The sequence below is a fragment of the Babylonia areolata genome, chromosome 3, assembly GCF_041734735.1.
Source record: "Babylonia areolata isolate BAREFJ2019XMU chromosome 3, ASM4173473v1, whole genome shotgun sequence".
Lineage (NCBI taxonomy): Eukaryota > Metazoa > Mollusca > Gastropoda > Neogastropoda > Buccinidae > Babylonia > Babylonia areolata.
This window is the reverse complement of record NC_134878.1, coordinates 13,300,640-13,327,139: the sequence shown is the minus strand read 5'-3', so window position 1 is coordinate 13,327,139 and position 26,500 is coordinate 13,300,640. Positions and strand designations below refer to the sequence as shown.

Below are 26,500 nucleotides of genomic sequence, written 5' to 3'. Positions count from 1 at the left end.
TTTGTAACCTCTCTGTCGACAAGTGCTTCGCTTGTTTCGGGGTCGTATGACAACACGGGACGTTCTCTCCTGCTTGAGCCTCCCCCTGGCCATGATCCCCCCCCCTCCCCAAACCTCCCACCCACTCCCCCCTCTTCCCCCCCCCCCCCCCCAACTTCATCCCCGACCCCCACCCCTTGCCCTCCCTTCTGAAAATGTTAAACATGTTAGTGGAGTAGTTAACAAGGCGTTCGGCTTTCTTCTTTGATTTTCGTCGTTTGGTCTGTTTTAGTTCGTAAGGCCAAGTGGAATTTCTTGTATGTTGGCTTTTTTTTTTTTTTTTTTTTTTCCGTGGTGTTGGTGCTTTGGAAGACTTGGGGGTGTGGTTTTGGTTGTTGTTTTTTGTTTGTTTGTTTGTTTGTGTCTGTGTTTCCAAAACTGAAGAAAGATACATTAAAAAAATAAGATTATTTAGAAAAAAAAAGTGAACAGGAATAAGTCATCAGATAAACAAACAAATAAGGAAATAGAAAAAAATAAATACAGACAAAAGATGATTGTTTAAACTATCCATAAAACCAACTATGTACAGCACTCTACACACACACCCAAAAAAAAAGCCAAACCTGAAATAAACCAACAGATAAGTAAAACAATGAACTTGGATAAAATCGCATGAAAAGAAAATTAACTATGAGAAATAAGTAAACATAAATACAAACCCACAAAGAAGTACATAAATATTGTTTTATATTGTGTTGTGTTGTACTGCATTTTACTGTATTGTGTTGAAGAAAGAGGAATTTTGTTTAATGTCCCGCCACACATATCGGTGATTGAAGACATTTTGTTAAGGTATTTATGTATACATTTTAGTATTATCGGTTAGAATGGGTGGGGGATGTGAATGAATGGAGAGTTGGAGGAAACTGGACAAATACGGATGAAATTTGAAAAAAAAAAATCTACAGTTATAGGAAATTACTTAAAGGACTTCGTAAAAGAGAAGTCGTTAAACTGACAAGCGAAACAACTGATAATGAATGCAAAAAGTAAAAATATCAACGTTCTAAGTCACTTTTGAAGACACACGTTCGTGTATATAAGGCTTCATCAAGCTACAGTCAAAAATGTTATGCTTAATTGTCAGGTTACTAAAGCATATGCACTTGACATTAGAACAATACTTAGTCCGTAATGAGAGTTAAACTCAGAATTGGTCTGCGAATCGGACCAAAGTCTGAGAGAGTTAACTGACGAGGTTTTAGACTTGAATTTAAGCACCTATAAAAGTATCTTTCTAGTATATTGCTTATTTCCTTGTATGACAATGGGCAATATACTTATAATTATACTATCTGTATGATTCTTTGCTCCCCTTTTTGCTGCTCTGTATGCTTGGTCGTTATAAAGGAATCCAGTGTGGGATGGTATCCAACAAAAATCAACATTTTCACCCTTCACAAATAATAGGGAGTGCAATAAATACCTAATTTCAAACAATAAATCTTCTCTTTGATTATTCTCAAAAAGGAGCACACTTTTTTAAAACCCATTGAGAATCAACACAAAATAGGATATTACTTATCATCGTTGGTATTTGTATTGTGTAGTATTTTTTTTTTGTCACAACATATTTGCGTGACTTTTTGGGCAGCTCTACCCGGTCGCGTCGCCACAGCGCTGCGCTACCTTTTTTTTCTGTCTGTAAGCGTATTTGTTTTCACTATCACAATGGATGTTCTACGTACTTTGAAAGGGGCCACTCTCTTGCTGCTGTGGGTTCTTTCTGATATATATTTGTATTTTGTATTTGTATTTCTTTTTGTCACAACAGATTTTTCTCTGTGTGAAATTCGGACTGCTCTCCCCCAGGGAGAGCGCGTCGCTACACTACACCGCCACCTATTTTTTTTAATCATTTTTTCCTGCGCGCAGTTTTTTTTTTGTTTTTTTTTTCTTTTTTTCTTGTTTTTTTTGTGTTTGTTTGTTTGTTTTTGCTTTTTCCTATCGAAGAGGATTTTTCTACAGAATTTTGCCAGGAACAACCCTTTTATTGCCGTGGGTTCTTTTACGTGCGCTAAGTGCATGCTGCACACGGGACCTCGTTTTAATCGTCTCATCCGAATGACTAGCGTCCAGAAACCACTCGAGGTCTAGTGGAAGGGGAGAAAATATCGGCAGCTGAGCCGTGATTCGAACGAGCGCAGTCAGATTATCTGGCTTCCAAGGCGGACGCATTAGTACCTCTAGGCTATCACTCCAGTGATGTGCGCTAAGTATTTGCAACAAACGGTACCTCGGTCTACTGTCTCATCTGAATGACTAGCGTCCTGACCACCACCTCTCAACATCTAGTTGAAAGGGCGATCCCACACGTTCAGATACTCTCGCTTCCTGAACCAGCAGACACGTTAGCACTGGACTACCACTCAACCTTTAACAGGTATGCGGGCCACGTATACACTGTAACAACTCATTCAGAGCACTGAAGGAAAACTAAGACTGACAGAGAAACAAACATCTAGCCTGCCACCTTCTGAGCCTATGTCCCCCCCCCTCCCCCAGCGCAAAACGCAACAAATGCCGGTTGCATATCTCTTATCTTTGCTTTGAAGTTCTCTCTCTCTCTCTCTCTGTGTCTCTGTCTCCCTCTCCACTCTCTCTCTCTCCCCTCCCCATCTCTCTCTCTCCCTCCCTCTCTCTCTGTCTCTCTCTCTTCTCTCTCTCCTCCCTGTCTCTCTCTCTCTCTCCTCTCTCTCTGTCTCTCTCTCCTGCCTCTCTCTCTGTGCTCCCCCCTCTCTCTCTCTTCTCTCTCTGTCTCTCCTCCCTCTCTCTCTCTCCTCTTTCACTCCTCTGTGTGTGTGTGTCTCTCTCTCTCCTCCCCCTCTCTCTCCCCCCTCTCTCTCTCTCTCTGTGTCTCTCTCTCCTCTCTCTCTCTCTCTCTACCCCTTTCTCCCCTCTCTCTCTCCTCTCTCTGTGTCTCTCTCTCCCCTCTCTCTCTTTCTCTCCCTCTCTGTCTCTCTCTCCCCTCTCTGTCTCTGTCTTTCATCTCTCTGTCTTTGTCTCTGTCTCTCTCTCTCTCTCTCCCCCTTCATCTCTCTCCACTTATCTTAAAACAGGAAGAAATGGAGCGAAGGAGGAGATGGGGAGACTACTCATCATCCCCACACAGAGAAAGAACCTACCCACTTGTCACAGTGTTCACACTACATGCGCGGAAGTTTTGTTGTTTTCCTTGGGTTCGTTCGCTCGGAGCCCCTGACAGGGAGATAACTGTGCCTTGCAAAGAACGATAATGCCACCCATGATGCACTGCCGGCTTCCGGTTGCTGTAAAAAACATCACTGGCTTTTTGGGGAACGCGGAGGAAAAAGATTAGAAAAGAAGGGGGGGGGGGGGAGAAAAGCAAAGAAAACGGAGAAGGGAAAGAAATGAAAAGAAAAAAAAAAGTAAAGAAAAAAAAAGAAAAGCGGAGAAAACAAAAAAAATTCAAAATAAAGACGGAATGAAAAAGAAAATGTACACACACACACACACACACACACACACACACACACACACTGACAAACACACACACACACACACACACACACACACACACACACACACACACACACTGACAAACACACACACACACAATACAACGAAAAGTTCTCACAAGGAGTAAGCAACCCGTGCCTCGTGCGATGCCGCTGGCTCCACAGCCAAGCTGTCCATCTTATTGTCCTAAGCTCCTCGTAAGCCATCTTGACGAGTCTAATAACGATCACGTCCGTAAGATTTACCGGCAAGCCAGCTGAGGTTTCCTGGGTGTCTTAAAAAGCATCCTTTGCTTTTTTGCTTTTTTTTTTCTTCTTTTTTTTTGTGCTTTGCCGTTTGGCTTCAGCACGGTGTCACGTTCGCGTGTCATCTTGGGAGATCGAGGTTCATCTCCAGCAGTTTCAGTTTCAGTTTCAGTAGCTCAAGGAGGCGTCACTGCGTTCGGACATATCCATATACGCTACACCACATCTGCCAAGCAGATGCCTGACCAGCAGCGTAACCCAACGCGCTTAGTCAGGCCTTGAGGGGGAAAAAAAAGGTGAATAAATAATAGATAAGCTTACACAAATAAATAAATAAATAATACAAATAATGTTAAAAAAAAGGTAGTAGTAATAATAATAATAATCTCCAGCAGTTGTTGGTATCTGAATCGAGATTCCACCCCAATTGTTTCTCGCCGAACAATTTCGTTATCGGCCTCAGACAGAATCAGAATCAATCAGAATCAGAATTTTATTCAGTAAGGCCAAAGCCCCATTTGAAGGGGGTTGTGAACTATAATAAGTACACCATATTTTGCAACAAAAAAAGAAATCGCAAAATATAAATATATGCAAATCTTATCTCCCATATGCACACACACTCGAGTTATGAGGAAATTTCAAAAAACAACAACAACGACAACAACAAAAAGACAAAGAAAACAACAACCGAGATACGTACACACACACACACACACACACACACACACACACACACACACACACACACACACACACACACACACTATACATACATACATACATGTATATCTATGCCCACATACAGACAGACAGACACAAGGAGAGAGAAAGAGAGAAGAGGAGGAGGAGCAGGAGAGAGAGAGGGGGGAAGAAGGAGGAGAAGAATAAGGACGAGGAGGAGGATGAAAGATGGGAACAATTTTAATTTCAATGGCAGTAGTTCCCGGAAGAACTTGCTTTGTTTTGAAGAGCATGACGTCACCAAATACGTACGAGTTCTTGAGATCTCAGTCGTATTCTTTGCTTTGCAACGTTTCTCCTCTGCGGCTTTCTGTTATGATCTTTGTACTCCCCTGTATCGCGATTTACCAGAGAGAGGCTGTCAGAGGGGGAAGAAAAGTGAGTACTCTTTACGTTAGCTGTGCTTGACTATGTGTGTATACATAATGTATGTGTACATAACTACATGCATGTATATGGATGTGTGTGTGTGTGTGTGTGTGTGTGTGTGTGTGTGTGTGTGTGTGTGTATGTGTGTGTGTGTGTGTGTGTGTGTACGTCTGTTTATGCATGTTTGTGCGTGCCTATGTGTGTGTATGTGTTGAGGGTAGCTGTTAGGTACGTATGTATGTTAAAATGTATGTATTCACTCTCTCTCTCTCTCTCTCTCTCTCTCTCTGTGTGTGTGTGTGTGTGTGTGTGTGTGTGTGTGTGTGAAGTCATATTTTGGTGTGTGTGTGTAACATTGATGTAATGTGTTATGTAAACAAAAGTGTTTTTGTAAAGCACCTGGATCAGATTTCTGGATAGTGATGCTATACAAGTATCCATTATTATTATCATCATTATTATCATTATCACTGTTCCTTGTTTCCTTTTTTCAGAACCTTGAAATTCATTTCAATAAAATTCGTCGTCGTAAGAGTCAATAACTCAACCACATTAAAACAGAGATGAATTACATCTGCAAAACAAATAGATTACACCCCCCCCCCCCCACACACACACACACCCCATCCCATTTACCCATCAAATTCCAAACAAACAGTAAACAACAAATAAAACTACCACCCAAGGAAACAAAACAAAAACAAAGAAAACCGAAAAAAACAACACCTGAATGCTCAAGTTACACTGATATACCTTTATAACCAATAACTTTGCTTGGTTTGATGAACAATCATTTGTGTGTGTGTGTGTGTGTGTGTGTGTGTGTGTGTTTTCTTTTTTGTTTGTTTTTTTTTTTTTCTTTTTAATTCCCCATCTCTCACCCATCCATTCCACAAAGCTTACATTAATTCATCAACATCTTTCTGTTGTGGTCGTTATACAGGGTTACCTGGAAATGGACAGGAAAAGAGAAATGAAAAGTGTCATGGAAACATGCAACAGACAATGTTGGCAATGACACGATATTGTAAAATGCATAGAGCTTCAAGAATATGCGCTATTGTAAAACATCTTAATAAATACATGCATAAATAAGTAAATAAATAAACATTTCTTGAGACAATACGGGCATAATAAATTATGTGACGGATGTCTTCACATTCTTTTTAAAGAATTGCTAAATCAATGTATTACCTGTGGATTTTTTTTTTAGCCTCTATTCATTTTTAACGATCAGTTGTTGCCGTGTGCATCGCTTACACGGGCGGATTAATTCCCGTTATATTCTTATTGACAGATGCTACACCAGGAAGTACGCTGGCGAGGATGACATGAATCGGGTCATGTTCAGATGTAATTTTTTACTTGCTTTCATACCTGTATCAAAAACAAAATTACAAGAATTTTCTTTACAATGTGCATGCACAGCGGTAAACCATGATTGTTTCTCTGAGAAAATATCAAAGTTCTAACATTAATTTTTTTTTTTTTTTTTTTTTTTTTGCTCAAATGTGCGCACAGCAGTGATGAAGTCTCCTGTCGGACCGACGGATGAGTAGGCAGGCAGGCTGGCTTATCTGTCGGTGTGTGTCGTCATATGGGAGAAGAGGTCGATTCTGGATGTGCAGCACTTGCCACAGGTGGTACAAGGCTTGCAACACCTCGCACAGCAGTAAACCATGAACAAAACACTACAAACAAATGTTCAAACTTTAACAAACAAACAAACAAAAAACAAAAAAAAGGCTCAAATATTGTTTTTTGTTTGGGTTTTTTAAATTTTTTCCAAAAATACGTTTATCGTCTTGACTCAGTAGCAGTAGCAGCAACAATACTGCAATAAAAAAAAAGAAAAAAAGTGGTAGTGGAAGAAAGTAGTCGCCGCTTTTACTACCAGCAGTACATCAGGGGCGGCAACAGTGTAGATATATAGATAGATAGATAGATAGACAGATACTACGCCGCCCACCGGTCTCCTGAGATGATTGATCAGTCCTGGCCCCTGTGTACAACAGTACCGTTTCATCCAATCATCGCTCTTCACACATGATTGATCTGTACTGGCCCCTATGTACAACAGTACCGCTTCATCCACTCATCGCTCTTCACACATGATTGATCTGTACTGATCCTTGTGTTACAATAGAACCGCTTCACCTCAATCACTTCTCCAGCTGGGAGCTCCGCTGCTCAAGGCAAAAAAAAAAGGACTTGTAGGGAAGGGGGCGGGGGGTTGGGGGGGAGGGGGTAGGAACGACATCCCACAAATAGATACAAACGAAGGGCCAGGATATCGGTCTCGCCACTTTTGGTGATCAGACTCCCCCTCCCCCTCCCCTCCCCCCCGTTCCCCCACCCCCACGTCCCAACCTCCCTTCCGTCCCACCCCCCAGTCTCTCTCTCTCTCTCTCTCTCTCTCTCTCTCTCTCTCTCTCGCACTAATTGATTAACGGATGAAGTGATCGGTGAGGAACGTCGCTTCCGTTGTCTTGGCAAAATGGACCTAAGTGTATTACATCTCCATCAATGTTCCTGGGGACTCTTTTTTTACGAGCCGTCGAGGGGGCCTACCTACACAAGGGGTTAAGTTCTCTCGGTTAGGGTTAACGCATTGGTTGACGACGGAACATTTACCTCCCCGGTGCCACAACGGGAACAACATTGATCTGTAAATAGGGGATGGGGTGGGGTAGTGGTGGGGTGGTGGTGGTGATAGTAGTAGCGGGTGGTGGCTATGGTTGGGGTGGTGGTGGTGGTGGTGGTAGTGATAGTAGTAGCGGGTGGTGGCTAGGGTGGGGGTGGGGGAAGGGGGTGGGAGGGTTGTGAGTGTGCCTTCTCGTTTACTTGTTCTTCACTAAGTGTGGCAAAATCATCTAAGTTAAGAGATTAGGTTTGATACTTGAATAAGCCAATATCACGCGATGGTGGCGAGCACAAGCCAACAGTATCATGCAATGTAGGCGCGCACGTGCGTGCGTTTGGCGAGCTTTTCGCTTTTTCTACAGGCTGGAATGTCTGGCCACGGTTTGAATCTACATGAGCTTGGATCTGTTTTCCAAAGCAACAACAACAACGACGACGACAACAACAACAACAACAACAACAACAAAAACATAAACAATACTCAGAATTTGCTGAGTTGTACGCGAGATGTGACGTCAAACCAAGAAGCAGAAGAAGAAAACATCACCCCCCCCCCCCCCCCTCCTTCATCATCCCTTTTATTTAAACACAAGTCATTTCCGAACCCCCTACCCCACCCACCCAACCACCCCCCAACCCCCCTGTCCATACCAGGCAAGCAAGTCTTTTGCCCCCCACCCCCACCCCCCACGTCCCACCCACCCGCCGCCGCCGACCCCCCACCCCCACCCCCCTACCCCCCACCAAGCCCCCAGATGACACTTCAGTAAAAGGGTAATCACTCCCGTCGCCTCCGGTGGTCTCCCTCTACCACTACAGTCCCGCCGTCTCTCTCATCTCAGCTGTCCATCTTCCAGCCAGGGTGGGAAGATGATGAATGGAGGAAAAATGACTGGCAAGGATGATGGACTTCTCGCCCCCTCTGGTGTCTCCACTACACCTCCCCCCCCCCAGCTCCCCCCCCCCCCATATCCACCCTCCATCCCCTCTACAACAACAACAACAAAAAAGGTGGCTCTGGTAACGGGAGGCGTCATTTTCTACTGCTGACACTATCGCTCTCGCTGCCTTTGTTGGATAACCAGAGGGGACAGTGGGGGTGTGGATGGGGGAGGGGGAGGGGGAGGTGGAGGGGGGGGAAGTGATGAGGGTAAGGGGCCAATCAGGGCATGGAGGGGAGGGGGGGGGGTGTGGCGGGGGGAAGGATGAGGTGATGTTAGAAGTAAGAGAGAAGATTAAAGAAATTGGGTGTTGAGGCTTTTTGTTGGAGTCTACGGTGTGGAGGAAGCGAGTTGAAGTGGGGTAGGCGTGGGTGTGCGTGTGTGTGTGGGGGGGGGGGGGGGAGGGGGGGCGGCGGCGAGGGGGGTGCGGAGGGGGTAGGGTATTGTAGTGTAGTGCTGTCTAGTCTAATCTAGTGTACTGTAGTCTAGTGTAACGAAGTGTAGTGTAGTAGAGAGAGAGAGTAAGAGAGATGAGAGAAAACGACACAAAGTCGCAATGCCAGCGAAAGAAAGAACAGTGATTTTTAGAAATGAACTGTAGCCAAGTTAGTTTGTAACTCTCTCTCTCTCTCTCTCTCTCTCTCTCTCTCTCTCTCTCTCTCTCTCTCTCAAGTTCACTGAATATCGTTTCAACAGACAGCTGCTTGGAAGCACATGACTATCATCTTCATATTCGTGTAACATGGAGTCACTGACAAGCACTTTTATTTGGATAATGAAACGGGAAAATGTTCAAGAATGGAAAAACACTCACTCACTAAAACACACACACACACACACACACACACACACTCTCTCTCTCTCTCTCTCTCTCTCTCTCTCTCTCTCTCACACACACACACATGCACGCACATGCACGCACGCAGGTATGCACACACACACACACACACACACATGCACGCATATGGACGCACGCAGGCATGCACGAATCCACAAACGCACGCATATAAACACGCATATCATAAAACAAAATAAAAAAATAACAACAGCAACAACAAAAAAACAAAACAAATCTCAGCTTAGTTTTGTTCAAAACTCATGTATGATCACGTCTTAACTTCTAGTTATGATGACATCCGTCACATATTCCGTATGTACATGTATCAGGGCAGGACTTTATATTAGATTTTCTTATTGTCCTGTTCATCGATATCTGTGTTGTATTGTGACATGTTCCAAATAAAATACTGTTTAAACCAAACACAAAAAAAAAGAAAGAAAAAAACAACAACCCCTCCTCCTCTGTCACCGGTAACCCCTGATTTCTTCAAACCCCGCTACCCCCCACCCCCACCCCCCTAGCCCATAGCCCCCCCCACACACACACTGCCCTGCAAACAACTATAAGGCGTAGAAATAACGGGCTCAACCACATCCATAAAGACAACAACAACAACAAAAACAGTAACCCCCCACCCCACAAAACAAAAACAAAAACAAAACAAAACAAAAAGTCACGCAACAACTTAAACACGACACAAACACAGCCTCAAGCGTAAAAAAAAAAATATATATATATAATTGAACAGTTGACCCCCAAAACGACCCCACCCCCTTCCCCACCTCCCCCAAGTTAAAAACAATAGGAGGAGTTTGTATTATACTCCATGTTTGGTGTTAAATATACTTACCATGTCAAACTGATGCAAACTAGGCCTATTGGTTTGCTCTGCTTGGCCAAATTTCGCGCGGCTAACGGTGAAAAGACGGGCCCACCCGCTCTCAGCCAATCAAACGCCTCTAAAAACTATAAGCGCTTAATCATCCCTTTGGCCAAGGCTCACACAGTTCCGCAGCAGAAAAGGAAGCAGCCCAAATCGGGGCAATTGTAACTAGGACGAATTCTAAATCGGGACACTCACCACGGGGATAAAACACAATGACTGCGTAGAGACGTGGACGGGATTCACTCTTTTTTTTTCTTTGTTTTTTCCTTTATTTAATTTTCTTTTAATTAATCCATCTGCCTAGATCCTAAATAAGGGGCCGGTATGGTCGAACACACACAAAAAAAGGCATAATATCGTTTAGTACGAGTCGTTTGCTGGCTGTACTCATTTTATCCGCATGAGCGGGTGGGTTTGCTTCCAGATCTGACAGTCCATTATTTTTTTTTTTAGTAGTGCCAGTGGCACCCAGTACAGTGTCACAGACGATGTGTCGATTGTTCTCAAAATACATTCGTTGGGAGTGGCTGTGTGTGTGAGAGAGAGAGTTTGGGGCGCGGGGAGGGGGTCGGGGGGGTGGGGGTTTTAGAGAGAAAGGGGGGTGGTGAGGGGAAAAAGACGAATGAGAAAGAGAGAGACAGACAGACAGATAGACACAGACAGACTCTTGACCCCAATGGCATTTTTATTATCTATAATATAGCAATATAGCCCCTCAAGAGGGGTATCGTTTTAAACATTAGAGTTTGCAAACTTGAATAATTCCAACATAAACGCACGGGCCGGCGCTCACACACACACACACACACACACACGCGCGCGCGCGCACACACACACACACACGCATACACGCGTGCGCGCGCACTCGCGGTAAGCATGGCTACATTAACATGAGAGAGACAGAGAGGCAGAGACAGAGAGAGACAGAGGGAGAGACAGAGAGAGAGAGAAGCACAATCACATGGCCATTGTAAAACAAACAAAAAAAAAGTTGAGAAAACTTGTTCGCCAATCAAGCACGTAATGCATTATATTTCTGTCCGTCGCTTACGCACGAACTCTCACACGCACGCACACGCACCATCTCATCCACCCCACCCCCACATATTCTCTGACTTCTATCCACCTCTTTACCTCCTACCCCTTAACCGTACCAACAACAAGTCAGGCGTAATAATAACCCACACATGTGACACCGCCAAAAATATCAAAAAAACGGTAACGGGAAAGGCCAAGTCACAGCATGAATAACAGTTCAAGCAAACACACACACACACACACGCACACACACACACACACACACACACACACACACATCACCAGATGACCCCCCAAACAACCCCAAGTCCAAAAAACAACATCCCATAGACAAGGGACCAAAAAAAAACTAGCCCCAAAGACGTCATCACCAGCCATCACTCACAGGAAGCAGCAGCAACCCAAACAGGCGGCGAAACACCACAGGGAATTTCGTTCTAAACTGGGAACAGTGCCCATGGATACAATGCCTGTGAGTCGCGTGGGCGAGCTATAAGATAACAATAATGATTATAATAATTGTGTCCATTGATCAAGTTGTACCTATCGTGTGTGAGGCAGGTGTCATTATCTCCCTCACCCGCACCCCCCCCTCCCCCCCCCCCCACACACACACACACACAGAGACCGGAAGGAACGCGCCGCTTGACTGAACAAGTCTAAAAACAACTGTAGTGTGAGTCGTTGACTTGTGTACATTGACTCTGTCCGCGTTACGCACGAGTGGTTGCTTGCTTGCCTCCATCACATCCCGTCCTGTGTTATGTTATGTCACGTAGGTGTCCAGTTCATTGCTTGCAAGTATTAGTTAAGTCGTTTCTGTTATGTCGACAGTTCCAAAAATACTCGCTGGTGGGGGGGATCGGGGAGGAGAGGAGGCGAGGGGGGGGGGGGGGGTTGAGTGAGAGAAAGACGAAACGGACAGGAGGGTATAGATAGACAGCCAGATAGATAGATAGATAGTGTGTGAGAGAGAGATAGATAAATAAGACTTGGGAGAAAGACAGAGAGTGGCAGAGACAGAGAGAGAAAGAGTGAAAGGGTTCGCTGGAGAGACAGACAGTGAGTATGAAAGACAGACAGACAGAGAGAGAGAGAGTCAGAGAGAGAGAGAGAGAGAGGTTCAATTCTCGATTACAGTGATTACACCTTCCCCCAGCTAGCATGCATGTGGGTGGCGGACTGAGTTCTAGTCCTTCGAAGAAGACGACTAAAAGCGCACAAAAAAACCCAAACAACTCAACAAGTCATGGAAACAAACAATGTGAATCTTATAAAAATGGGCCCCGTTTCGCAGCAATGTACCATGGCAGAAACACGTGAAAATATGCATTAAAAAATCCACCACAAAGTAGAAATGCACTCTTCTCAGAAAGTTTGGAAATATACAGACACAGACACAGACACACACAGACACACACATAGACACACACAAACACACACAAACACACACACACACACATACACACACACACACACACACACACACACACACACACACACACACACACACACACACACAACCTCACACACACACACAATGCTAATGAAGATAAATGCCAATGAACACCTGTCGTTCTCAGTACAGCATCCACACGGCCATCAATCGCCATGTCTAAAGCAGTCAGTGCTTTTGTTCCAGAAGTCTGTGAAGTCTCCTGCATCAGCCAGCACACCCAGGCTGTCTGCTGCTACGAATCTTCTGCCAGAAACAGAAAGTGCATGCAGGTTCGTCTTCTCTGTAATACTGATAGCAAAGGGCTTTGGTTACAAATCCCTCTCTCTCCCTCTCTCCCTCTCTCTCTCTCTCTCTCTCTCTCTCTATATATATATATATATATATATATAATATATATATATATATATATATATATATATAAGAGGATTGTCTGCATTATATTTAACACCTCTGTTGCAAACAACTGGAGACAGACAGGCAGAAAAACAGCGAAACAGATCGAAACAGAGAGAGACAGATTACAACCAGAAAGATCGAAAGGGATGAGAGACAGACACAAAAATAAAGACAAGAGAGAGGCTGGCAGCAAGACAGAGACAAAGAAAGAGACAGAAAGACAGACAGACTCAGCAAGATAGAGACAAAGAAAGAGACAGAAAGACAGACAGACAGACTCGGCAAGATAGAGACAAAGAAAGAGACAGAAAGACAGACAGACTCAGCAAGATAGAGACAAAGAAAGAGACAGAAAGACAGACTGACTCAGCAAGATAGAGACAAAGAAAGAGACAGAAAGACAGACTGACTCAGCAAGATAGAGACAAAGAAAGAGACAGAAAGACAGACAGACTGATTCAGCAAGATAGAGACAAAGAAAGAGACAGAAAGACAGACTGACTCAGCAAGACAGAGACAAAGAAAGAGACAGAAAGACAGACAGACTCAGCAAGATAGAGACAAAGAAAGAGACAGAAAGACAGACAGACTCAGCAAGATAGAGACAAAGAAAGAGACAGAAAGACAGACAGACTCAGCAAGATAGAGACAAAGAAAGAGACAGAAAGACAGACAGACTCAGCAAGATAGAGACAAAGAAAGAGACAGAAAGACAGACAGACTCAGCAAGATAGAGACAAAGAAAGAGACAGAAAGACAGACAGACTCAGCAAGACAGAGACAAAGAAAGAGACAGAAAGACAGACAGACTCAGCAAGATAGAGACAAAGAAAGAGACAGAAAGAAAGACTCAGCAAGACAGAGACAAAGAAAGAGACAGAAAGACAGACAGACTCAGCAAGATAGAGACAAAGAAAGAGACATAAAGACAGAAAGACAGACAGACTGACAGCAAAATACAGTGACAAAGGAAGACAACAAGTGGGGGAGGAGAAGAAGACCGATAAAAAATTTAAAAAAAGATGGAGACAGGGGTGTAGCAGTGCAAGAAACGGAGCTGATTGGAGTCCTGGAGCCCTATTGCCTGAAACCTTGCTTGAACGTGTAGAAGAAGTGTGGAAACCAACTGAACGGAAGTTGCGAACCAAAAGTTGGCAATGCATGAAACCTCACTTCCGTTTGTTCCCGTAAACTGACACCCCTCGTTTCGAGGTGCTGTGAATCCTGTAGTTGGCAACTGTTCTGCGAAACATGGCGAAGATGTCCATGTGGATGCGACGAAACAGGCGTACAATTCAAAAAAGAACATAATCATATTCAGAAATCTGTACACAAAGCCTCTGTATGTAAAGCGACTCCCTCCCCAGTCTACAGAAGTGTTCAATGTCAAAGGCATGCAATTTTTCAGGTGTCAGCGGCTCTTTGAACGAAGCACAGAGAGAGAGAGAGAGAGAGAGAGAGAGAGAGAGAAACAAAAAGAAAAAGAAAGCACACAAAACTGATACAAGACAGTGACGATGATGAAGAATACAAAAAGAAATAAGTAAACCAATAACAGTAGGAAGGAGAAGTTAAAACAGCGCAAAAAAGAAGAAGAAAGAAAGAAAGAAATAAGAAGGTGCTGACATGGAAGTTCTTATGAAGAAAAACAAAATTATTATAAAAAAAAAGACGGGTAAACAGAAAGTAGAAGCAAACAAAATAACAAGTGATGAGGTGAAAATAGAGATGGAGGAAGGGAAGAGAGAAAACAAAAAAAGAACAAGAAGAAGAACAAGAAGAAGAAAATCCCGCCACCAATACCGATAACTCTCTTGGCACGAAATGGAATTAGCAGGCTGGCGGGGAGTATCGTTACTGTTATAAGATCCGCCAAAACGAGCGAGTGAGAGACAACGAACTGCAGAGAGAGAGAGAGAGAGGATGGGGAGAGTGGGTCGGAGTGGGGGATGGGGTGGGGGCTAAGGGGGGACGGAGGGGGAGGAAAGGGGGCAAGCGCCAATTCCAGTGAGTGAAAGCGCCGATTGACAAGGCGTCGGCAGATTGACAAACTGATTAACACAGGCGCGGGAGCGGGATAAAGGGGCAATTTATCCAATTTTCTCCCTTGTCAGAAGCGCCGTAATGGTCTGTCTCGCTGGGCGCTGGCGTTTTCATAAACGAGGGCAGGCCAACGGCGGGGGCCAGAGAGATAGAGGTGGGGTGGGGGTGGGGCTGGGTGGGGGGGGGAGGGGTGGGGGTCGAGGGGGTAGAGAGGCCATGGGGCTCCCAACCCTCCCTCTTTTCGGCCACCCCTACAAAGATTGCCCTCACCATCACCTAACCCTCCCCCACACCACCCCACCATCAAGAAAAAGAAAGACAGAGAGAGAGGGAAAAAAAGAAAAAAAAAGTTGAGTCAAAAATCGCCTGACCCTGCCTCTTTCGCTTTAAACGGATGAGCCTGTTATTTGGCCAAACAATTCTGGGTCTTTGAGAGAGAGAGAGAGAGAGAGAGAGAGAGAGAGAGAGAGAGAGAGAGGGAGAGAGAGAGGTGGTGGTGAGAGACAGACGGGCAGACAGACAGAGAGAGAGAGAGAAAGCCAGACAGGCAATCAAGTGGAATGGTCTGGAATCATCAACAAGTGTCACGCGGGACTGGCCCTCTTTGCTCTTGTCAGAACCAGAGGCGGACAAGGGGTGGGTGAGTAGGTAGGTGGGCGAGCGGGCGGGCGGGCGGGTTGGGTTGGGGACTGCAAGCTGGCAACTTCTTTAATTCTGGGAGTCGGATTATATCAATTGAGTAGGTGAGTTTCGCTCTGAACTTTTGGTGAGTTTTCGCTCTGAGTTTTAGTTCGCTGTCTGGAAGATTAGGAGGCCACTGTCAGCAGTTTTGAAGTTGACCAGGAGGCGTTTTTAATTAGAGGTCAAAACCTTCCGTGTGGGTCTCTTTCTCTGCGTCTGTCTGTCTGTCTCTCCCTCCCCCTTTCTTTTCCTTTCAGGCAAGGGCCGTATTAATAAAAATGTGTTTTGTCAAAGCAAGTAAACAATCACTTTTTCTCATACCCTTTAATGAATTTTTTTAATGCATTGATGTGGACTTGTCTCTGTTTCTTTCAGTCTTCTGGGTAACACTGTCTTAAGTGAAGACTGATGCTATCGAACTAAGTTTACGATAGATAACGACGCCAAAGCCGGTAAGCCGGGTGATATGATTTTCTTTTAGTGAAGGGGTGGCGTAAGTAAAGAACATTCATTCGAAAACGATCAATAAAGATGGGTAAAGGGTGGAGATTTTTACGATCTCCCAGGTCAACATATGTGCAGACCTGCCAGTGCCTGAACCCCCTTCGTGTGTATACGCAAGCAGAAGATCAAATACGCACGTTAAAGATCCTGTAATCCATGTCAGCGTTCGGTGGGTTATGGAAACACGAACACGCACAGCATGCACACCCCCGAAAACGGAGTATGGCTGCCTACATGGCGAGTTAAAAACAGTGATACACGTAAAGCCCACTCGTGTATATACGAGTGAATGTGGGAGTTGCAGCCCACGAACGCAGAAGAAGAAGATCAATGAAGATATAATTACAGCTAGAATATGTTCTAAATGAAACAAAAATATAAGAGAGCAAAGAAACAAAAAACCAAACCAACAACAACAACAACAAAAACCACTAGGGCGATGGCAGTAACACGAGCAGGAGCCCCATGCATAAAGTTTGAAAATGAGGATCTAATCTGGAGGAAAATGCTGCGTCAATGTCTCTCTCTCTCTCTCTCTCTCTCTCTCTCTCTCTCTCTCTCTCTCTCTTATTGTTTGTTATAAATAGGATACTTGTTCAAATGTTGTTTCTTTTCTCGTCTTTCTATGAAAATGTTAACAATGACTCATTTCTTGTGGTCTTTTTTCATACCTTTTCTTCAGTTTGACATTTTTCCCTTTCGAGAGCTGGGTTAAAAAAAAAGACAATTCTTTGCTTACTCTATTACCCCCAGAAATTAAAAAGAAAATCATTCATTCATTCATTCATTCATTCATTCTCTCTCTCTCATTACTATATTTATATACAGTTAGTGTCATGAATGCAGGCATCATGATTATGTACCTGTAAATGGTTATTGTGCATTTGAGTGTATTTGAATGTCATGTATGTATTTCTATAACCTTTTGTTATCTTGTGAATATTTTGATTTCATTTATCTTTGCCCTGAGGGCTGGATGTAAAAAAAAAAGTGTATGGATGCTTATTCCACTTCCCTCATAAAAAAGGATTCGTTTGTTCGTTCTCTCTCTCTCTCTCTCTCTCTCTCTCTCTCTCTCTCTCCTCTCTCTCTCTCTCTCTCTCTCTCACTCCGTCATGCATCCTCATCATGATGGTGAATGTGCGTGCACGAACGTACGTAGGCTCGCATGCGAAAATAACTCTTGCATTATCTGACGCCCCCACATTCCGGCCTTCACAGACATTTCCATGGTCTGAAAACCATTCAGAAGAAAAGAATACATGCTGTGTATCAGCCGTGATTTCCCGGGGCCCTTTCGCACCAACTACCGATCAAACTCCAGCAACGTTGTTACCAAATATTGCCACGACGACGATGCCAACGCATACAGCAGGCCCATCGTATAATCTCCAGCCAATGAAATCCAGCGTTCAAGCACGTGACCGCGCAAGGCTGCTCGGGTAAATTGCAAGCAACGGGAGCGCGTGTGAGCTTGTAATTAGACCGGTTCAGTCGTTCAAGAACGCCCCCCCCCCCCTCCACACCATCCACACCCCGTCCCCCCTCTCCAACCCCATTCTCCATGCCTACCCTTGTCAATGACTGGACCAAAAAGGCCAATCCTGGCACGATGGCACTAAACGGGGGAGAGGAACACCAAAGGGCATCACTGCCACTGAACGGTGGAGAGATTGGGAGAGGGCATCTCAGACACTGAACGAAGACGACAGCTTCCGGCTATTTCCGCGCATACTCAGTGCCTCCGTTAATGGCGACTTGTCTCTCTTGATGATAGCTTGATGAACGCGCAGCAAGGATGCCTCGGACGATTTTCGGACTCCTCCTAGCATTCGTTATCATCTGCAGGAAATGGCCACTGAAGACGACAGACGATGATAATGACGACGAATAGTTTGGTTGGCGTCTGGTGAAAGGCAATTGTTTTAGGGAGGGAACTGATTCACCTTCGTGGTCTTGGATTATGTGGTACGTGTTTCTCTAAAATAATGTCCACACACGCATTTTCTGTATAATAGGCCATTACTGTTACTCTGTACAGCTGAATATGGATGATAATATGCAGTGATCACATTAGCTCAGACGTATAATCAAAAAATAAAATTAAACAAAAACAAAAACAAAACAAAAACGCAGTTTTGAAAAAATTCTGTCTTTTCAACATCAAAATAACAGAAACAACTGTGGGTTTTTTTTAAGCTGTCTTTTTTTTCTTTTTTTTTTTATCAACCCAACAAGTTCGTTACACTTCTCAATATATACATGAACGCGTGGTCCGATTGCTCCAGCGCCAATTCAACAGAAATCTGTGTGTGTGTGTGTGTGTGTGTGTGTGTGTGTGTGTGTGTGTGTGTGTGTCTGTCTCTCCCCTTCTCTCTCTATCTCTCTCCCCTTCTCTCTCTCTCTCTCTCTCTCTCTCTCTTTCTCCCCTTCTCTCTCTCAAGCTCTCTCTCTCTCTCCTTCATCTATCTCTCTCTCCCCTTCTCTCTCTATATATATCTGTCTATCTCCCCTTCTCTCTATCTCTCTCCCCTTCTCTACCCTTCTCTATCGATATCTCTCTTTCTCCCCTTCTCTCTCTCTCCCTCTCAAGCTCTCTCTCTCTCTCCTTCTCTCCCCTTCTCTCTCTCTGTCTCTCTCTGTCTCTCTCTCTCTCTCTCTCTCTCTCTCTCTCTCTCTCTCTCCAAATCGAATCGAAAACATAGGCTACAATGTTCCGAACGAAGAAAGTCCCGTTGGGAAGGCACTGGCATGGACGGAACAGTGATGATAATTCTAATAAAGGACTGCCTCCCGGTTCGGGGCTGGACACTCGTAAACTCTATCGTACGGCGATCACACGGGTCTTCTGTCCAGGAACACTACCCGGTACTCAGTATGGGAAGCAGCAATAGCAGCAGCAGCAGTAGCAGTAGTATTTGTATTTCATTTTATCACAACAGATTTTTCTGTGTGAAATTCGGGCTGCTCTCCATAGAGAAAGCACGTCTACACTACAGCGCCACACATTTTTTGTATTCTTTCCTGCGTGCAGTTTTATTTGTTTTTCCTATCGAAGTGGATTTTTCTACAGAATTTTGCCAGGAACAACCCTTTTGTTGCCGTGGGTTCTTTTACGTGCGCTAAGTGCATGCTGCACACGGGACCTCGGTTTATCGTCTCATCCGAATGACTAGCGTCCAGACCACTACTCAAGGCCTAGTGGAGGGGGAGAAAATATCGGCGGCTGAGCCGTGATTCGAACCAGCGCGCTCAGATTATCTCGCTTCCTATGCGGACGTGTTACCTCTAGGCCATCACTCCAGTAGTAGTGGTAGTAGTAGAAGAAGTATATGTGAGTGATGATGATGATGATGATGATGATTATATTATTATTATTGTTGTTGCTGTTGTTGTTGTTCCTCCCCATCCCCCCTCTCCCCGATTCCCACACTCATCTCCCCCCCACCCCCCACCCCCACCCCCCCAAGGCCCTGCTGATCCAGCTCCTCCTACAGTAGTGACAACTCCTTTGAACTGTCTGATCCGACAGAACACATACCTGTGAACAGGCCCAAGCAAGAGCCAATCAGCTCCGCTAGTTGATGCACGAGGACTGCGGCATGAGACATAAAAAGGAAGTGTCACGTGATGCTACAAGCTTTCGTTCATTGGCTCAAAAGCACTGACAACTCGGCAACAGCATGGTACGTCATGGAGGTCAGGTAGCAAAGGTTAACACACTGCACACACGTGTGACCGTCAGTCGTGTTCGATTATGACTGTCAGAACAGCAGAGGATGGAAATGCTGTTCGGACTATCCGGGCTAGAATTTGACTGAAGTGGAGAGTGTCTTGCCCTAGTCGGCCAAGAGGGTTTTGAGGACAGTCGGCGTTGGGATGGTTCTCAAAGGCCAACTGCACCCCCCCCCCCCCCCCCCCCCCCTAAGGCTGCAGCAGCAAAGAGCCAGTGCAATCTTGTCTCCATGTTGAGAGTTATAATTCCTTCACAAAAGACTAAGCTACAAATGACTTCCTATCGCAATGAAGAAACCATTGATAATACAGCTCTCACTTTGCTGTTGGCCCAACTGTAAAACTTATGTCAATCTGTGATATAAGCTGAGTGTTGCGCGTGCAGACGCGCAGGAGTAGACGGGGTATAGTAAGAGTATGTATATGTGGAAGGGTTGCAGGGTGGTGGTGGGGGTGGGGGAGGGACAGAGAGGAAGTGGGGAGGTGGTGGTGGTGGTGGTGAGAGGAGGGGGGAAAGGGTGGTGGGGAACGGGAGGGTAGGGTGAGGAGTAGGGGGTGGGGGCGTGGTGATGGTGATACTTGGGTGGTTGACACTGACACTGACACTGACAGGATCGCGAAGGGGAAGGGGGAGTGGGGGGTTGGGGGGGGGGGGGAGAGAGAGGCGGGAGAGGGAAGAGGGATTTTTTTTTCTCCCCTCGCCTGACAGCGTGACTGTCGGGTGTATAATGAAGGAGATGGTTGAGAGGGGATTGGTCTGGCAGTGACAGGTGAAGAGGGGGCTTGTTCTTTTTTTTCTTTTTCTTTTTTTTTTGTGTTTTAAACGGAGGCAACTTTTTGTGGTTTTGTGTGTGTGTGTGTGTGTGTGTGTGTGTGTGTGTGTGTGTGTGTGTGTGTGTGTGTGTGTGTGTGTGTGTGTGTGTGTGTGTGTGTGTGTGTCTGTGTGTGTGTGTGTGTGTGTGTGTGTGTGTGTCTGTGTGTCTGTGTGTGTCTGTATCTCTTCTCTCTCTTACTGTTTCGTGCATGATAATGTTTTCCAATAAGTGATTCATGTTCACGGCACCCCCTTAAAAAAAAATATGGGGCTTTAGCCTTACTGAATAAAATTCTGAATTCTGTTCTGATCTCTCTCTCTCTCTCTCTCTCTCTCTCTCCTTTCAGCCCCCTCCACATTCCGAACATTTCGCCCGATGCTGTGTTCCCTTTTAGATATAAGCTATTATATTAAATATATATTTCTCTTGATGCCCCCTTGGAAAAAAATCAAACGTTTGTAGTGAGACTCTCTATCTCACTCTCTAACACCACACAACAATGACGCCACATGAAGACAACACTGGTTTTTGCTGTAGATCCATTTACTTGTGCATTTATCGATACATGGATATGCATGATATGATGAGTTATAGATATTTACAAAGCGCCTATCCTCGGTCAGAGACCAAGCTCTTAGCCCGTTGCAGAGACGGTGTCATTTACACAACAGGCTGCCTACGTGGGCAGAGCCGAGCCGACTGAGACTCCATTTGGGAGCTCATCATTCGTTTCCTGTGAAATTCAGTCAGGTTTCGGTCACAAACACACTCGTACAGACATGTAACGTTTTTACGTGTACGACCTTTTTCTTTATTGTGAATTTTGAAATCACGCCATGTAGGCAGCCATACTCCGTTTTCGGGAGTGTACACACACTAGGTATGTTCTTGTTTCCATATCCCACCGAACGCTGACATGGATTACAGGATCTTTAGTTGACGTACGTATTTGATCTTCTGCGACGGGCGCTATATCCGAATGGTTAAAGCGTTGGACTTTCCATCTGAGGGTCCGGGGTTCGAATCTCAGTAACGGCGCCTGGTGGATAAAGGGTGGAGATTTTTTTCCCGATCTCCCGAGTCAACATTATGTGCAGACCTGCCAGTGCCTGAACCCCCCCCCCCCCCCCTTCGTGTGTATACGCACGCAGAAGATCAAAATACGCGCGTTAAAGATCCTATAATCAAGGTCAGCGTTCGGTGGGTTATGGAAACAAGAACATACCCAGCATGCACACCCCCGAAAACGGAGTATGGCTGCCTACATGGCGGGGTAAAAACGGTCATACACGTGAAAGCCCACTCGTGTACATACGAGTGAACGTGGGAGTTGCAGCCCACGAACGGAGAGGAAGGGAACTCAGGGAAGGTGGGCCTGAATTCAGCTCTCTAACCACTGGGCCACCGCGACCCGTCATAATTATGACATCATTATTTTGCTGCCCCCTGTTGAGACTCCTCTAAATCAAAGCTTCCCAGTTAAGCTAGCTACCCCCGTGCCTTTAAACTAAAGAGTTGATTGAGAGTAAATTCGTGTTCTTGCCACAGAAATAGCTATGAGAGAGAGAGAGAGAGAGAGAGAGAGAGAGAGAGAGAGACGTGCGTTGAGATGTGTGTGTGTGTGTGTGTGTGTGAGTGAGTGTGAGTGTGTGAGAGAGAGAGTGTGTGTGTGTGTTTGTGTGTGTGCGTGCGCGCGTGCGTGTATGCATGCATGCGTGAATGTGTTTTACACTGATTAGTATGAGCGGTGCCTTTTTTGTGTGTCTGCTTTTTCGCAGAGTGCGTGTTGTTGTGCTTATACTGAATGAGTGTTGTAGCATGCACAGAGCAGACCTGAGTAGACTGCTGCAGCCGAGCGACAGCACTGTGTCACAGTGGATCAACACAATCGGTACAACCCTCGGTCTGCGACACAGAGCAGTGCCCCTGCAGAACAGGCAGCCAGACAACAGAACATCTGCTGAAGTCCTGCCCGCTCCACCAAGCGCTCCGAGAGAAAACCTGGCCCGACCCAATCCCAGCGGCCTGGAAGCTCTACGGAGGACTGGAGGACCTGCGACGTACTGCCGCCTTCGTCGAGGAGACGGGGGGGAATCCATCTGATAAATGACGAACGAGGCAACAACAACCCTCGGTCTAAAACTTAATCACAATCAATGCCAACACTGCCACGTTTGATTATCTGTTTATCTATTTTTATTATTATTATTATTTCTTTTCTTTTCTTTTATTTCATTTTATTTATTTAACTTTTTTTCTTCTTTTTTTTTAGTGTTCCTTTTTTTTCTTTTTTTTCTTAAAGCCTGACTAAGCGCGTTGGGTTACGCTGCTAGTCAGGCATCTGCTTAGCAGAGGTGGTGTAGCGTATATGGATTTATCCGAATGCGGTGACGCCTCCTTGAGCTACTGATACTGCTACTGATACTGCCACGTTTGATTATGATGTATGATAGTCAGTCGTGTCCGACTATGACCATCACAACAGCAGAGGAGCCAACTCCTGTCCCAGCTGTCTGCGCTAGAATTTGATTCTAATGGAGAATGTCTTGCTCAGGTTACATCTCCACTCTCTCGGCCAAGAGGATTTTAGGACAGTTGGCGTTGGGATGGTTCCCAAAAGCCAACTAGCCCCCAAGGCTGCAGCACTCGGAGCCAGTGCAATCTTGCTTCCTGGTTTGAGAGTCATAGTCCTTCACAAAAGTCCAAGCTGCAAATGAATTCCCACTGCAATGAAGAAACCAATCAGAATACAGCTCTCACTTTGCTGTTGGCCAGCCCATATCAATCTGTGATATATATACTGGAAAACAAACTGGACCTTGGGTACTGAAACGTTGGACAGTGCTGGTGGGCAGTTTGAATGATTAGATCTGACAGGACACTGTAGTGGGGACGCCATAACTCAAGACGTGACAGCATACCCCGCCCCCCGTGCCCCCCCACCCCCCATCCCCCATCCCCGACCTCTCCTCCGCACCCCAAACTGTCCAGCACACTGGTAACCTCCACGCCACAACCACACAAGCCTTGCTAGGAAATGTTACGATATAGATCAACGACCACATCACAAGGGACTTTATCCAAGGATTGGGGGACATTATTAATCAACGGGTTGACAAGGGAACAACGACATTGATAGAGCGAAACGCGAACCTATCCGGCTACAGTGGCCGGTTGTTGGGATTCTCAATGAAGTAACGAAACACAGACGGAGGAAGCTCCATTACAGATACTCAGCGATCTGCCTGGCCCCTAGCGGGGATTTTGGGGGGATCACTCCAAATGCTGCTATCCATCAAAGTCAGTATCACAAAGTGGCGGTACCTGCTGGCTCTCCCAACCCGAGGTTGGTGACTCTGGCATTAAGTGTGTTGGATCATCGTCGTTGTCGTCATTTTCATCATCCGTTAAAACGGCCATGCAATTCATTGTGTGACACAAAGAGATTTTCGCTTAATCCAATACGCTTTTGACAAACGATTAGGCTGGAAATGGCCATTCATTATTTTGTGTGTTTTCGCTTCCTCTTCCTAGTCACTTTGTCAATATTTTTCAAAATTAAGACTGGTGGATCTGATGTTTCACGATAGATTATACGACAAACATCTGATGCATGTCAGCAGTGGTTGGCGATATTCGTTTTGTGAGGGAATATCCTGCTTGAACTGGTTTCACTGTTGGCAACTATGCCTTTCTTTTTTTTGTTACCGAAGTTCTACTTAACTTTTTTTCTTTTCCTCTTTAGCTGAGACCTTTCTTTTATTCATCAAAGACATAATTTTCTGTTTGTCACAAATTGTCAGTACTTTTTAATTCTCAAGTCGCGTATCTAATATGATATCCTTCCTCTTTTCTTTTCTTTTTTCTTTTCTTTTTTTTTCTTTTTTTTTTTTTCTTTTTGGTACCTGGCACAGCTCTCGTTACAAATCTTCGGTATTAATGATTCTGAACGAAAGGAATGATGCCATTGTTAATTGTTCTCTGATGACTCTTTACACTCTACCAGTTCATTTCACCTATCACTTTGATATGACGAGAAAACCATAAGAACACAATCATAAAGCAAAGAAAGAAAAATCCAGCAACCGCTGCACTTGTGAAATCTTCGATATGATAAAACAGAGAAAACGTTCTGAAACTACTTAGGGTCATATCACCAAAAATAAAAAATAAAATAAATAAATAATTGCGTGAGCTGATACGAATTCGTGTTCTAAAGCTTCCTTGCTGGTTCATTTCACGTTATGGCGACTAAAAAAAAAAAAAAAAAAAAAAAAAGTTTATATTTCCTTTCCCATAGTGTCTTATCAGTGCTACCGTTCAGTCGGTTATGAACTTCTAGAAACATCTTACGTGTGCAAAGAATTCTCACCAGGCAATCTGCCACCCAGTAAACATGCTGATAGACCAGCTTGATACACCAACCCGTTGAATCAGTTATCTTCTTCTTCTTCTGCGTTCACTCGTATGTGCACGAGTGGGCTTTTACGTGTATGAACGTTTTTACCCCGCCATGTAGGCAGCCATACTACGTTTTCGGGGGTGTGCATGCTGGGTATGTTCTTGTTTCCATAACCCACCGAACGCTGACATGGATTACAGGATCTTTAACGTGCGTATTTGATCTTCTGCTTGCATATACACACGAAGGGGGTTCAGGCACTAGCAGGTCTGCACATATGTTGACCTGGGAGATCGTAAAAATCTCCACCCTTTACCTACCAGGCGCCGTCACCGTGATTCGAACCCGGGACCCTCAGATTGACAGTCCAACGCTTTAACCACTCGGCGATTGCGCCCGTCGAATCAGTTATGAACAGACAGCATTAATAAAAGAAATGAGCATAAAAAAAGTTAACACAGACAAGAAAAAGAAACACGAACATGTGTGACTCCTTAACATTGTATATATGTTTCCGATCTACCTGCTTATGAATAACCTGACTTGATGGACATTATATTTCAGCAGGTGGCAGTCTGGATGGTTTTGAGTTTACCTAATTCAATGATTTTTTTTTAAATTTTATTTTATGCAGGAGCAGTAAGAGGGGAAGAAGGAGGGGAATTGAGAGGGGAGGAAAGAAATAAATTGGAATTATGAAAGTGAATACATCAATGTATTTTGGGTTGTTTGTTTGTGCTTTTTTGTTTTTTTGGGGGGGGGGTTTCTTGGTTTTTCTTGTTTGTTTGTTATTGTTGTTGTGTTGTTGTTGTTGTTGTTGTTGTTTTTGTTTGTTGTTTGTTTTTGTTTGTTTGTTTTGTTTTGTTTTGTTTTTGTTATTGTTTTGTTGTTGTTGTTGTTGTTTTTTTGGGGGGTTGTTGTTGTCGTTGCTTTGTTGGTTTGTTGTTTTTTTTTCAAGACGTCGATGTTTATCGGAAACGAAGACAACCGTGAATGGAAACAATGGCATTGCAATACATACACAGACACAAACATAAGACAGACACAGACATAAGACAGACACAGACAGACTTACAAAGACAGCTGTGAAACGGAAAGATATAAACAGACTGACAATTCATGAGAATAGACAATACAGAGAGACAGAAAAAAAAAACACACAAAAAACACAGAGACAAAAAGTCAGACACACCGACAGACAAACGCAAGCATTCTCTCTCTCTCTCTCTCTCTCTC

At 44.6% G+C, this 26,500-nt stretch overlaps 1 protein-coding gene across 1 annotated transcript in view; it reads right to left on the bottom strand.

The window, feature by feature from the left end:
* Positions 1–26,500, bottom strand: part of LOC143279738 (metalloprotease TIKI1-like) — a 230,590-nt gene that overhangs the window by 96,790 nt on the left and 107,300 nt on the right. The gene's annotated exons all lie outside the window — the stretch shown is intronic.